Here is a 12,130-nt window from a genome sequence, read left to right as displayed (position 1 = left end):
GAGGACACATGGTCATCCCTACTGCCTCTGATCTGGCAGGCTCACTAAACAGAGAACACATGGTCATCCCTACTGCCTCTGATCTGGCAGGCTCACCAAACAGAGAACACATGGTCATCCCTACTGCCTCTGATCTGGCGAGCTCACTAAACACACATTCATCTTCTGTAAATAATGCCTGAGTGCTGGAGCGCCCCTGGCTCTCCGTACATTTTAAAAACAAGAAAATGGTGCTGTCTGCTTCGCTTAATATAAGGAATTTGAAATTATTTCTACTTTTACCTCTACTTTTGATACTTAAGTATATTTTAACCTAAACACTTTTAGACTTTTACCTAAGTACTATTTTACTGTGTGACTTTCACTTTAACTTGAGTAACTTTCTATTAAGGTATCTATACTTTTACTCAAGTATAACAATTGGTTACTTTTCCCACCACTGGTTAGAACCCTAGATGGAGACAAACACATCAAGACCACCACATGGATCGCTGTAGGTACATCAACTCTCCAGTAGGAGGTGCTGTAGGTACATCAACTCTCCAGTAGGTGCTGTAGGTACATCAACTCTCCAGTAGGAGGTGCTGTAGGTACATCAACTCTCCAGTAGGAGATGTTGTAGAGAGATCAACTCTCCAGTAGGAGGTGCTGTAGGTACATCAACTCTCCAGTAGGAGATGTTGTAGAGAGATCAACTCTCCAGTAGGAGGTGCTGTAGATGGATCAACTCTTCAGTAGGAGGTGCTGTAGAGAAATCAACTCTCCAGTAGGAGGTGCTGTAGAGAAATCAACTCTCCAGTAGGAGGTGCTGTAGAGAGATCAACTCTGCAGTAGGGGGTGCTGTAGGTACATCAATTCTCCAGTAGGAGGGGCTGTAGGTAGATCAACTCTCCAGTAGGAGGGGCTGTAAGTAGATCAACTCTCCAGTAGGAGGTGCTGTAGAGAGATCAACTCTCCAGTATGAGGTGCTGTAGGTCCATCAACTCTCCAATAGGAGGTGCTGTAGAGAGACCAACTCTCCAGTAGGAGGTGCTATAGGTCCATCAACTCTCCAGTATGAGGTGCTGTAGATGGATAAACTCTCCAGTAGGAGGTGCTGTAGAGAGGTCAACTCTCCAGTAGGAGGTGCTGTAGGTACATCAACTATCCAGTAGGAGGTGCTGTAGAGAGATCAACTCTCCAGTAGTAGGTGCTGTAGAGAGATCAACTCTCCAGTAGGAGGTGCTGTAGGTAGATCAACTCTCCAGTTGGAGGTGCTGTAGATACATCAACTCTCCAGTAGGAGGTGCTGTAGATAGACCAACTCTCAGTATGAGATCAACTCTCCAGTAGGAGGTGCTGTAGATAGGCAGGTAGCCTCGTGGTTAGAGCGTTAGGCCAGTAACAGAAAGGTAGCTGTATCGAATCCCCGACCTGACAAAGTAAAAATCTGTCAGTTAACCCACTGTTCCCCGGGCACTGAAGACGTGGATGTTGATTAAGGCAGCTCCCCTCACCTCTCTGATTGAGGGTTAAATGAGGAAGACACATTTCAGTTGAATGCATTCAGTTGAACAACTGACTAGGTATCGCCCTTTCGCTCCTCCCCCCCTCCACTAATTCATCCTCTGTCCCTCTCTCCTCCCCCCCTACAATAATTCATCCTCTGCCCCTCTCGCCTCCCCCCTCCACTAATTCATCCTCTGTCCCTCTCTCCTCCCCCCCTCCACTAATTCATCCTATGTCCCTCTCTCCTCCCCCCCTCCACTAATTCAGGCTTTTATTAGCATGAGAAAAAAGCCTGCTCATCAGAAAGGAGGACCAAGGCACTCTTCATACAATTCATTAAAAGGCCTTTATTTGTATGGCATGTTCAGTGGAAACAAAGTTTAAAAATAACTTGCTTGTTTTAATGAAGTTTCCTTATCAACACTGGGAAGGAAGGAAAGAAGGAAGGAAAGAAGGAAGGAAAGAAGGAAAGAAGGAAAGAAGGAAGGAAGGAAGGAAGGAAGGAAGGAAGGAAGGAAGGAACGATGGAGGTAGAAAATGCAACGGTCGCTTTGCTCTTCCGGGGTATTTACTATAGACCCCATACCTGCAAGACCCCCGTTCTGCTTGGAATTCAATGCATGCGCCTTCCTGCCTCCCTCATCAAAGGCGTCCATCCGTTAAGTGATGATTTAATGGAATATATAATAGTTGTAATCAACACGCCCGGCATGCTAGCTGCTCAATGAGGCAGAATACGAACAGGACAGACAGGGCTGGCTGCCCACTTGGCAGGAATAATCAACATTATTTTAACATAATTTGACAATGTATTGCGATGTGGAATCAACGTAGAAAATACATCAGATTTGAAAAAAAGTTTTTTTTCCCGTTGACTACCATCAATGTGCTATCGTGAGAATGACTACTGAAAGATCTCTTAGTCACTAAATAGATTCACTGTCGCTATCGAAGTCCTTCCAAAGGGTAGGTTTAACAGAGTAAATGAAATGAAACTATATTTTATAAGTCATACATCATCAATTATACTATTTAGTATACTGTGCATTTGCAACAGTTATCAACAGCTATTGTTTCAATTCAACCCAGGGTTCAACTACAAATAGACGATACATTTAGGCCCAGGATTTTAAGCTTTGTTTATGTTCAAATATAATCTTAACGTTAATAATGAATATGTTGGATTCACGTCAACCAAAAATCCAAGTTGAAGAATAGGACTGAAGTGCATTTAATGTTCGATTTGATTTGATTTAGTCCTGTTCTTTAACTTAGAGATTTTTTTGGTTAAGATGAAGAAGACATGAATACAACATATCAATTCTACATTTTTAGACAAATTGGGATTAAAACCAGACAGTGTGTCACGACTTCCACCGTAGTCGGTCCCTTCTCCTTGATCGGGCGGTGTTTTAGCGGTCGACGTCACCGACCTTCTAGCCATCGCTGATCCATTTTTCATTTTCCATTTGTTTTGTCTTGTCTTCCTTCATACCTGATTCCAATCCCGTCAATTACATGTTGTGTATTAAACCTTCTGTACTTGTTGGTGACTGTTTGTTGTATGTATGTTTAACATACATACGCGCGCTAGCCTGTTGTACACCCTCTTATTTTATATTGGACATTTTGGTTTTCTGAGTTTTTGTGTGTTCATTAAACTGCTCCGTTTATACCAAGTTCACTCTCGCTGTGTTCCTGACTTCCCTGCCGCCAGCACGCACCCATTACACAGTGACACAAAAGATCTCCTTTCAAACGTTGACATTTGGTTGCCCTGACAACCAAACACAATTCATTATCACTTTCGCAATACAAAAAAAAATATATAGTATTTTAGCTTGTCGACAAGTTAACAAATGATGTGTTGGATTCACATCCCCAAGTAAAAGTATTTTTTTAAATGTATTATTTATTTATTTATTTATGATTAAGCCAGTCGCTCAGATTGAACCATCCAAGCATTAGATATCTCCTTTACATGTTGATATGTGGTTGCCCTGTCAACAAAACACAATTGAAATGTACTTTTGTAATACAGTAAACAAGGCTATCTTACAAACCAATATAACGTTATTTATTCAACCTTAAAATGGCTAACAATTGTGGATACTGTAACTATAAATATCTTCTTATGTAGCCTAATCATATAAAGCGTGCATGTTCGGGATAGCATGCAAAGGTCGCAGGTCAGTGGAGATCTCCACAATTGCTGTAATAATCTGTGCAGAATCTCAAACAGCATTGATCATTTTCACTATGTACTTTTCATGTAATCTCATCTGCAATCCAAGTCATTTGGTTGTGTTATTAGCCTGTGTGTGCTTTTCCTTTCTTAAAAAAACTTTATCTATAGTGGTGTCGATCGGACATTAGGTCTCACCGTTTACAACCCATAAGCTATTTACCAGTGGTCATAAATCCCTAGCCAGCAGCCTATTCTCCAGGGGTCATAAATCCCTAGCCAGCAGCCTATTCTCCAGGGGTCATAAATCCCTAGCCAGCAGCCTATTCTCCAGGGGTCATAAATCCCTAGCCAGCAGCCTATTCTCCAGGGGTCATAAATCCCTAGCCAGCAGCCTATTCTCCAGGGGTCATAAATCCCTAGCCAGCAGCCTATTCTCCAGGGGTCATAAATCCCTAGCCAGCAGCCTATTCTCCAGGGGTCATAAATCCCTAGCCAGCAGCCTATTCTCCAGGGGTCATAAATCCCTAGCCAGCAGCCTATTCTCCAGGGGTCATAAATCCCTAGCCAGCAGCCTATTCTCCAGGGGTCATAAATCCCTAGCCAGCAGCCTATTTTTCGGTTGTTGCTTGTTCTTTTGACGTTAATATCTCGTATCTCACTTCGCTATATTAGCCTTCCCTTCTTTCTCCATTTTTTTGGACTTTATTTGAGTATTGTCTTTTGAATTGGATCTATGGCTAATTTGACACATGTTAATGAACCATTTAAGTTATTTAAGTTATCCTGTTTGCACAAACTCCCCGTCCTATCTCACATCACCTATTTATATCCCTTGCTAATAACCTCTCGGCCATTCCTCACAGACCTCAATTATTAAGCTAGTTTCATTTATGGTAGTGCACATGGACCTGCACGATTAGTTAACTATCGACGTACACAAAGTGACGCTTGGTGATATCTCAAATCATTCCCCCAAATTTGTGAATAAAGATAATTGACCTTGTCTTGAAGACTGGGGAAAGCAATGTAGGTTGGATCTCGTCACCACCTCTGTCGTGTACCAGTTCACCACGGGCCTGAAATAAACCCTCAATTCAGAGGTCAGATCTTTGTCTTACGGATCCTGTATCCGCCCGTGCACGGTTTTCAGCAGTTCCTTGGGACGACAGAGGCAGGTATTAAGATCCGGCTCGAAGGACCAATTGCCATGAGAATTATATTCTCAATGTTCATCAACCCAATTGAATTAATTACTCAGCCTGAAACCCAGAATTGGTAAGAGACTGGTTGAAATGAATCAGACGGAGGCCCAGCTACAATAGTCAGAAAATGTATGTACGAGAGCGCGCTAGCCTGTTGTACAAAACAACTAATTTTATACTCGCTTCTCACGCACACATTCACACAAGCATACGCACACACATTCACACAAACATACGCACACACATTCACACAAAGATACGCCCACACATTCACACAAAAATACGCACACACATACCCTCCACACAAAACAGAAGGTATCCGAGGCACATACTGTCTCACTACCCAGCCGACAGAGATCAGAGAGACCTTGTCCTTGAGATGTCCCGTTCTCTCCCAAATCTCTAGTCAGGTCGGCATCGAATATTGCTCAGACAGTCTGTGCTCAAGACACTATAATAGACATATTGTTTGACTGACTAAAACTTCACACATCATTAATTATAACTTTATGCTTCTAGTCAATTTCTACAATTATATGGTTTCTGAGTGGAGTATTCTAATCATTCCTTTAAAAGCTATAAATTCCATCAACAACGACACATTAATAATTAATAATAATTAATAATAATTAATAATAACACGTTAACTCGACAGTATAAATACAAAAATATCTGACCAATGTATTCTCATTTTAACTTTGTTGTGCTTTTTTTTTTAAATGGATGAATGGCGCTAAATGATAACACATTTAGATGACAACTAAACAAACCATCCGACATGGTTTTTTCCATTGGAATTTGGTCATGCTTTTAGATGGTTGAAAGCATAGAGATGAAACACTTAACAAAGGTTGAATCTCATTGATCGACGTCTCAACCAATTATTACCTGCGTTCCACACTGAAATGATGTCGTGTGCCCAGTGGGTGGTGTGGCTACTGTACTATGTACAGTTTTGGAGTACTGTAGTAGTAGTTTATTAGTACTGTATTGGGGCACTGAAGTAGTACTTTAGTAGTACTGTATTTTTTAAATGTAATTCTTTTTATTTTTTAAATTGAATATCCGAAACATAAAATACACTTGCAGTGAAGACATCAATAACTACATCATACCAGTCATCCAACAGATTCCCATTCAGAGAGACACACAGAAGTATCCAGGGTCAATGCCCTACTCAAGGACACGTCGACAGATCTCCCACCAGGCCAAAAAATGTAAACCCTCCAAGATAACCCACCATAAAAGGACCAAGCAGCGTGCCAAAGAGGAGTGGACATCGTGGACCCAGGAGAAAGAGGAGTGGAGGACATCCTGGACCTGGGAGGAGGTAATGGCAGGGGACAAGACCCTGCCATGGAAGCAGGTGGAAATAGCACAGGAGGAACAGCATCGATATGAGGGTACACGGCTAGCACGAAGGCCCGAGAGGCAGCCCCAATATTTTTTTGGGGGGGGCCACACAAGGAGATTGCATGAGTCAGGTCGGAGACCTGAGCCAACTCCTCGTGATTACTATGGGGAGCGTGTTACTGGTCAGGCACCTTGTTATGCGGTGGAGCGCACAGTGTCTCCAGTGCGCTATTCTATCCCGGTGCGCTCTATTCCAGCTCCTCGCATTGGCCGGGCTAGAACGGGCATCCAGCCAGGAAGGAGAGTGCCGGCTCAGCGCTCCTGGTCTCCAGTATACCTCCTTGGACCAGGATATCCTGCGCCGGATCTGCGTACTGTGTCTCCGGTGAGTCTGCACAGCCCAGTGCGTCCTGTGCCAGCGACCTGCATTTGCAGGGCGAGAATAAACATCCAGCCAGGACGGGTTGTGTCAGCTCTACACTCCAGACCTCCAGGACGCCTCCACAGTCCAGTACGTCCTGTTCCTCCTCCCCGCACTCGCCCTGAGGTGCGTGTCCCCAGCCTGGTACCACCAGTGCAGGCACCATGCAACAGGCCTGCAGTGTGCCTCGGCCCAGTACCCAGTCCAGAGCTTCCGGTGACTGTTCACAGACCGGAACCTCCAACGACGGGCCACAGTCCGGAACCTCCAACGATGGGCCACAGTCCGGGGTCTCCAGCGAAGGTCCCCAGTCAAGAAAATTCGGCGATGATGCACGCAGCGAGGGTCCCCAGCCCGGGGCCTACGACGAGGATCTGCTGTCCAGAGTCTCCGGAGATGATCCACGGGTCAGTGCTACAAGAGTGGACTCAGTGTAAAGAAGGGGGACGGCGTCCAGAACCAGAGCCGCCACTGAGGTTAGATGCCCACCCAGACAGGTTTAGGTTTTCGGCCGGGAGTCCGCACCTTTGGGGGTGGGGGGCTTACTGTCACGCCCTGACCTTAGTTATCTTTGTTTTCTTTATTATTTTGGTTAGGTCCGGGTGTGACGAGGGTGGTATGTGTAGTTTTTGTATGTCTAGGGGTGTTTGTGTATCTAGGTGTTTTGTATGTCTATGGTTGCCTAGATTGGTTCTCAGAGGCAGCTGTTTATCGTCGTCTCTGATTGGGGACCATATTTAGGCAGCCATGTTCCTTGGGTATTTTGTGGGTTGTTATTCTGTTTAGTTGCCTGTTCTGCACTAGTCGTATTGCTTCACGGTTCGCTTTGTTATTTTGTATCGTTTTGTTCAGTGTTGCATTCGTTTAATACAATAGAATGTATGCTTATTACGCTGCGCCTTGGTCTCCTCCTTATGACGACCGTGACAGTCCCTCAACCACAATAGCTGTCCCCTCCCACAGTCTGTCCCCTCCCACAGCCCCCCCCCCCCCCCCCAAGATGAAAAATAATAAAAAAATACAATTAATTCCATTCCCCAATGCACCAACAACCAAGAGAACTAAAGAGACAAAATAAAAAAAACAGAAGAAAACAGCAAACAACAAACATTTAAAAAATGCTACATATAAAACAAAGGGACATCAAGCAAAACTGAAATCATAACAGCAATGCCGACTGTATATGTTTGTGTGCATGTCTGGCACTATGACATGTATGTGTGTGTTCTTGTATGTGTTTATTTGAATGAGAGTGTGTGTGTATATGCATGTGTACAAACACCTGCACGGCATTAGTTTTGATCCTTTATGTTGGACAGACAGACCAGTTCCCTACCTCCTCTTACTGCAACCTGCCTCCTCCATTTTTTGGGGGTAATGCTGTACTCATTTGGTTGTACTCTTGGATTGAGCAGACCTTCCTGTACAATTCTGATGATCTCCATAAAGGACATAACATTCCAATTTACAACTGAAGAACAAATTACCCTTTTCAAACATCTTTCCCATAAATACAGGTATTTTATCAACCAGCACATTTGAGTTCAGCCATCATATTTGTTCTCTTTTCAGGGGGATGAAATTGAAATTGTAACCAGCTCTGCAATGCTTGTTTGAAAAAGAGAGATACTTTGAAAACAGTATTATTTTCAATTAATTGAAAATGAGACATGGCAATCTGCACAAAGACAAAAAGGTTTTTTTTTTAAACAATGGATGAGCTTTTCTTATTAATCTACTTGAGAACTATTTAGGGTTCAAGTAAAACTTTTGAAAAAGTGAAGCTTTTAGAGAGAGTTTTAGTGCTTTTATATTTAATCATCTCAACCCACCCAATTCGTATTCATTATAAAGATAAAGGCACATTTTATTTTGTCTGGTTTAGCATCCCAGATAAATACGTTTTTTTTGCTCTAATCATCAGTCGGTGAGTAAACTGAGATATAAATGGTGACAGCGGACACCCTTGTTTAACTCCTCTTGACAATTCAAAACTCTGAGAAGTCGCCGTTATTTTTTTTTGTTTTGGTTGCTATGCATTACTTATACCCATTCTATAAGAGAAATACCGAAATTGAAAAAAAATCATTTATAAATACAATTCAGTCTTACCTTAACAAATTCCTTTTCAAAATACGTTATAAATACCTTCTCAGATGTTTCATTATGTTCTATTATTTTGAGTAGTTGTCATATATTATCTCCAATGTATCGTCCATGTAAAAAAAACTGTCTGATCAGGATGAACAATACCTGGTAAAACCCTTGTTTTTTTAATCTCTGTCTGCAATTGCATTTTATTACTAAAGAGTTTTATACCAAGGTTTCTGTGTCATCTATCTGGATGATATTTGGCGAGCTCGCCAAGAGTGAGTGACCGCTGCGTCTGGATGATCTTGTTCCCACTGTGCAGTGCATCTAATTATAAGGTAAGCAGACACCTGTTAAACCAAAAGTCTGAAATGAGAAAACGCACCGTGTGGTTGATGACTCATTCCAGTATGCAAGTGGCACCTCACTCATTGAGTTGATAATTACAGGAATAGCCAACGCCTACATTTATGTACAAGCCCGTAATAGGATGTGCAGTTGAAGTCTGAAGTTTACATACACTTAGGTGGGAGTCATTAAAACAAATTTTTCAACCACATTTCTTGTTAACAAACTACAGTTTTGGCAAGTCGGTTAGGACGTCTACTTTGTGCATGACACAAGTAATTATCCAACAATTGTTTACAGACAGATTATTTCACTGTATCACAATTCCAGTGTGTCAGAAGTTTACATACACTAAGTTGACTGTGCCTTTAAACAGCTTGGAAAATTCCAGAAAAATATGTCATGGCTTTAGGCTAATTGACATCATTTACCTTCAAACTCAGTGCCTCTTTGCTTGACATCATGGGAAAATCAAAAGAAATCAGCCAAGACCTCTGAAAAAAAATTGTAGACCTCCACAAGTCTGGTTCATCCTTGGGAGCAATTTCCAAACACCTGAAGGTATTACGTTCATCTGTACAAACAATAGTACACAAGTATAAACACCATGGGATCACGCAGCCATCATACCGCTCAGGAAGGTCTCCTAGAGATGAACGTACTTTGGTGCGAAAAGTGCAAATCAATCCCAGAACAACAGCAAAGGACCTTGTGAAGATGCTGGAGGAAACAAGTACAAAAGTATCTATATCCACAGTAAAACGAGTCCCTATATCGACATAACCTGAAGGACCACTCTGCAAGGAAGAAGCCACTGGTCCAAAACCACCATAAAAAAGCCAGACTACGGTTTGCAGCTGCACATGGGGACAAAGATCATACTTTTTGGAGAAATGTCCTCTGGTCTGCTGAATCAAATATAGAACTGTTTGGCCATAATGACCATCGTTATGTTTGGAGGAAAAAGGGGGAGGCTTGCAAGCCGAAGAATACCATCCCAACCGTGAAGCACGGGGGTGGCAGCATCATGTTGTGGGGGTGCTTTGCTGCAGGAGGGACTGGTGCACTTCACAAAATAGTTGGCATCATGAGGAAAGAAAATTATGTGCATATATTGAAGCAACATCTCAAGACATCAGTTAAAGCTTGGTTGCAAATGGGTCTTCCAAATGGTCAATGACCCCAAGCATACTTCCAAAGTTGTGGCAAATTGGCTTAAAACGTCTTATGGCTGGGGGGCAGTATTGAGTAGCTTGGATGAATAAGGTGCCCAGAGTAAAGTGCCTGCTACTCAGTCCCAGAAGTTAAGATATGCATATTAGTATATTTTGATAGAAAAACGCCAAGGGGGATGAATACTTTTGCAAGGCTCTGTATGTGATACGTTAATGTGAAACAACATTGATATGTGGTTTTGAAACAACAGTGCTATGTGTTACATGGTTGTGAAATAACAGTTTGTTTACATCCATGTTAGTGAGCATTTTTCCTTTGCCAAGATAATCCATCCACCTGTCAGGTGTGGAAGCTGATTAACTTCCTATGGCTGCAGGGGCAGTATTGAGTAGCTTGGATGAAAGGTGCCCAGAGGTGCCCAGAGTAAACGGCCTGCTCCTCAGTCCCAGTTGCTAATATATGCATATTATTATTAGTATTGGATAGAAAACACTCAGAAGTTTCTTAAACTGTTTGAATGATGTCTGTGAGTATAACAGAACTCATATGGCAAGAAAAAACCTGAGAAGAAGTCCAAACAGGAAGTGGGAAATCTGAGGTTTGTAGTTTTTCAACTCATTGCCTATTGAATATACAGTGACTATGGGGTCATATTGCATTTCCCAAGGCTTCCACTAGATGTCAACAGAACCTTGTTTGAGGCTTCTAATGTGAAGTGGGGGCGAATGAGAGGGGATTGAGTCACGAGCTGACCACGCGCGTTCACGTGATAGTTAGCTTGCGTTCCATTGCAATTCTACAGACAAAGGAATTCTCCGGTTGGAACATTATTGAAGATTTATGTTAAAAAACATCCTAAAGATTGATTCTATACTTCGTTTGACATGTTTCTACGGACTGTAACGGAACTTTTTTGACTTTGTCTGCTCGCGCGTCATGAATTTGTATTACTGTGCTAAACGCAAACAAAAAGGAGGTATTTGGACATAAATTGTGGACATTATCAAACATTAAAATATCAAAAATATATAATATGTTTATTTTCCAATAAAAAATCAAATAATATTTGATATGACATTCATTGTACTGTTGAATGGGATGGCCAATTTAGAGGACAAAACTAAACTTAACTCACACATACACAAAATAAAATAAAACAAGATCCTATTAGGTGGTACATGTATAAGAAGACAGCATATAGTCATTACAAGCAGTGTAGTTAAGCCAAAAATAAATACTGAGTGGAGTACAGCACAGAGTAGCAGCAGATCGTCAACCCAGTTATGAAGCGGGACTAGACCATTTATCCAGTATCGGCTGACATATTTTGTAAAACATTGGACTTCTATTGGAGGTATTGTATCGAATCTTTTCCATATGTATTACATTCCCTAAATCCCGTAACCACATTTCAAAGGTAGGTTCAGTCTCCAGTTTCCAAAATTGCAATATGAGCCTCTTGGCTAATAGAGTACAAAGAGACAGCTTTCCCTTCGTGGTTATTCCCATCAACTGTACCAAACAGAGCGGTCAATGGGTCTGGGGCTAGAACTCTATCAAAGGCTTTAGATAAGTAATCAAAAATGAGAGCCCAGTAAGCATGTAACTTAGGCCAAACAGAGAAACCGACAAACTAGACATACAACAGAATGCCTACTCAGATCACACCCTGACCAAACAAAACCTATAAACATACAAAGCAAACTAAGGTCAGGGCGTGACATATCCATCAGACCCAGGGGCCTTGCTGTTTGGAAATGGTGCTATCGCTGTGTTAATTTCCTCTAAAGTTATCCCAGCATCGAGTTCAGCAGCTGCCCCCCTGTCTAGTTTGGGAAGTTCACATTCAGCGAGAAAGCGTTC

This window comes from Oncorhynchus clarkii, chromosome 19, assembly GCF_045791955.1.
Source record: "Oncorhynchus clarkii lewisi isolate Uvic-CL-2024 chromosome 19, UVic_Ocla_1.0, whole genome shotgun sequence".
In the NCBI taxonomy this organism is placed as follows: Eukaryota; Metazoa; Chordata; class Actinopteri; order Salmoniformes; family Salmonidae; genus Oncorhynchus; species Oncorhynchus clarkii.
This window is presented reverse-complemented; position numbering follows the sequence as displayed.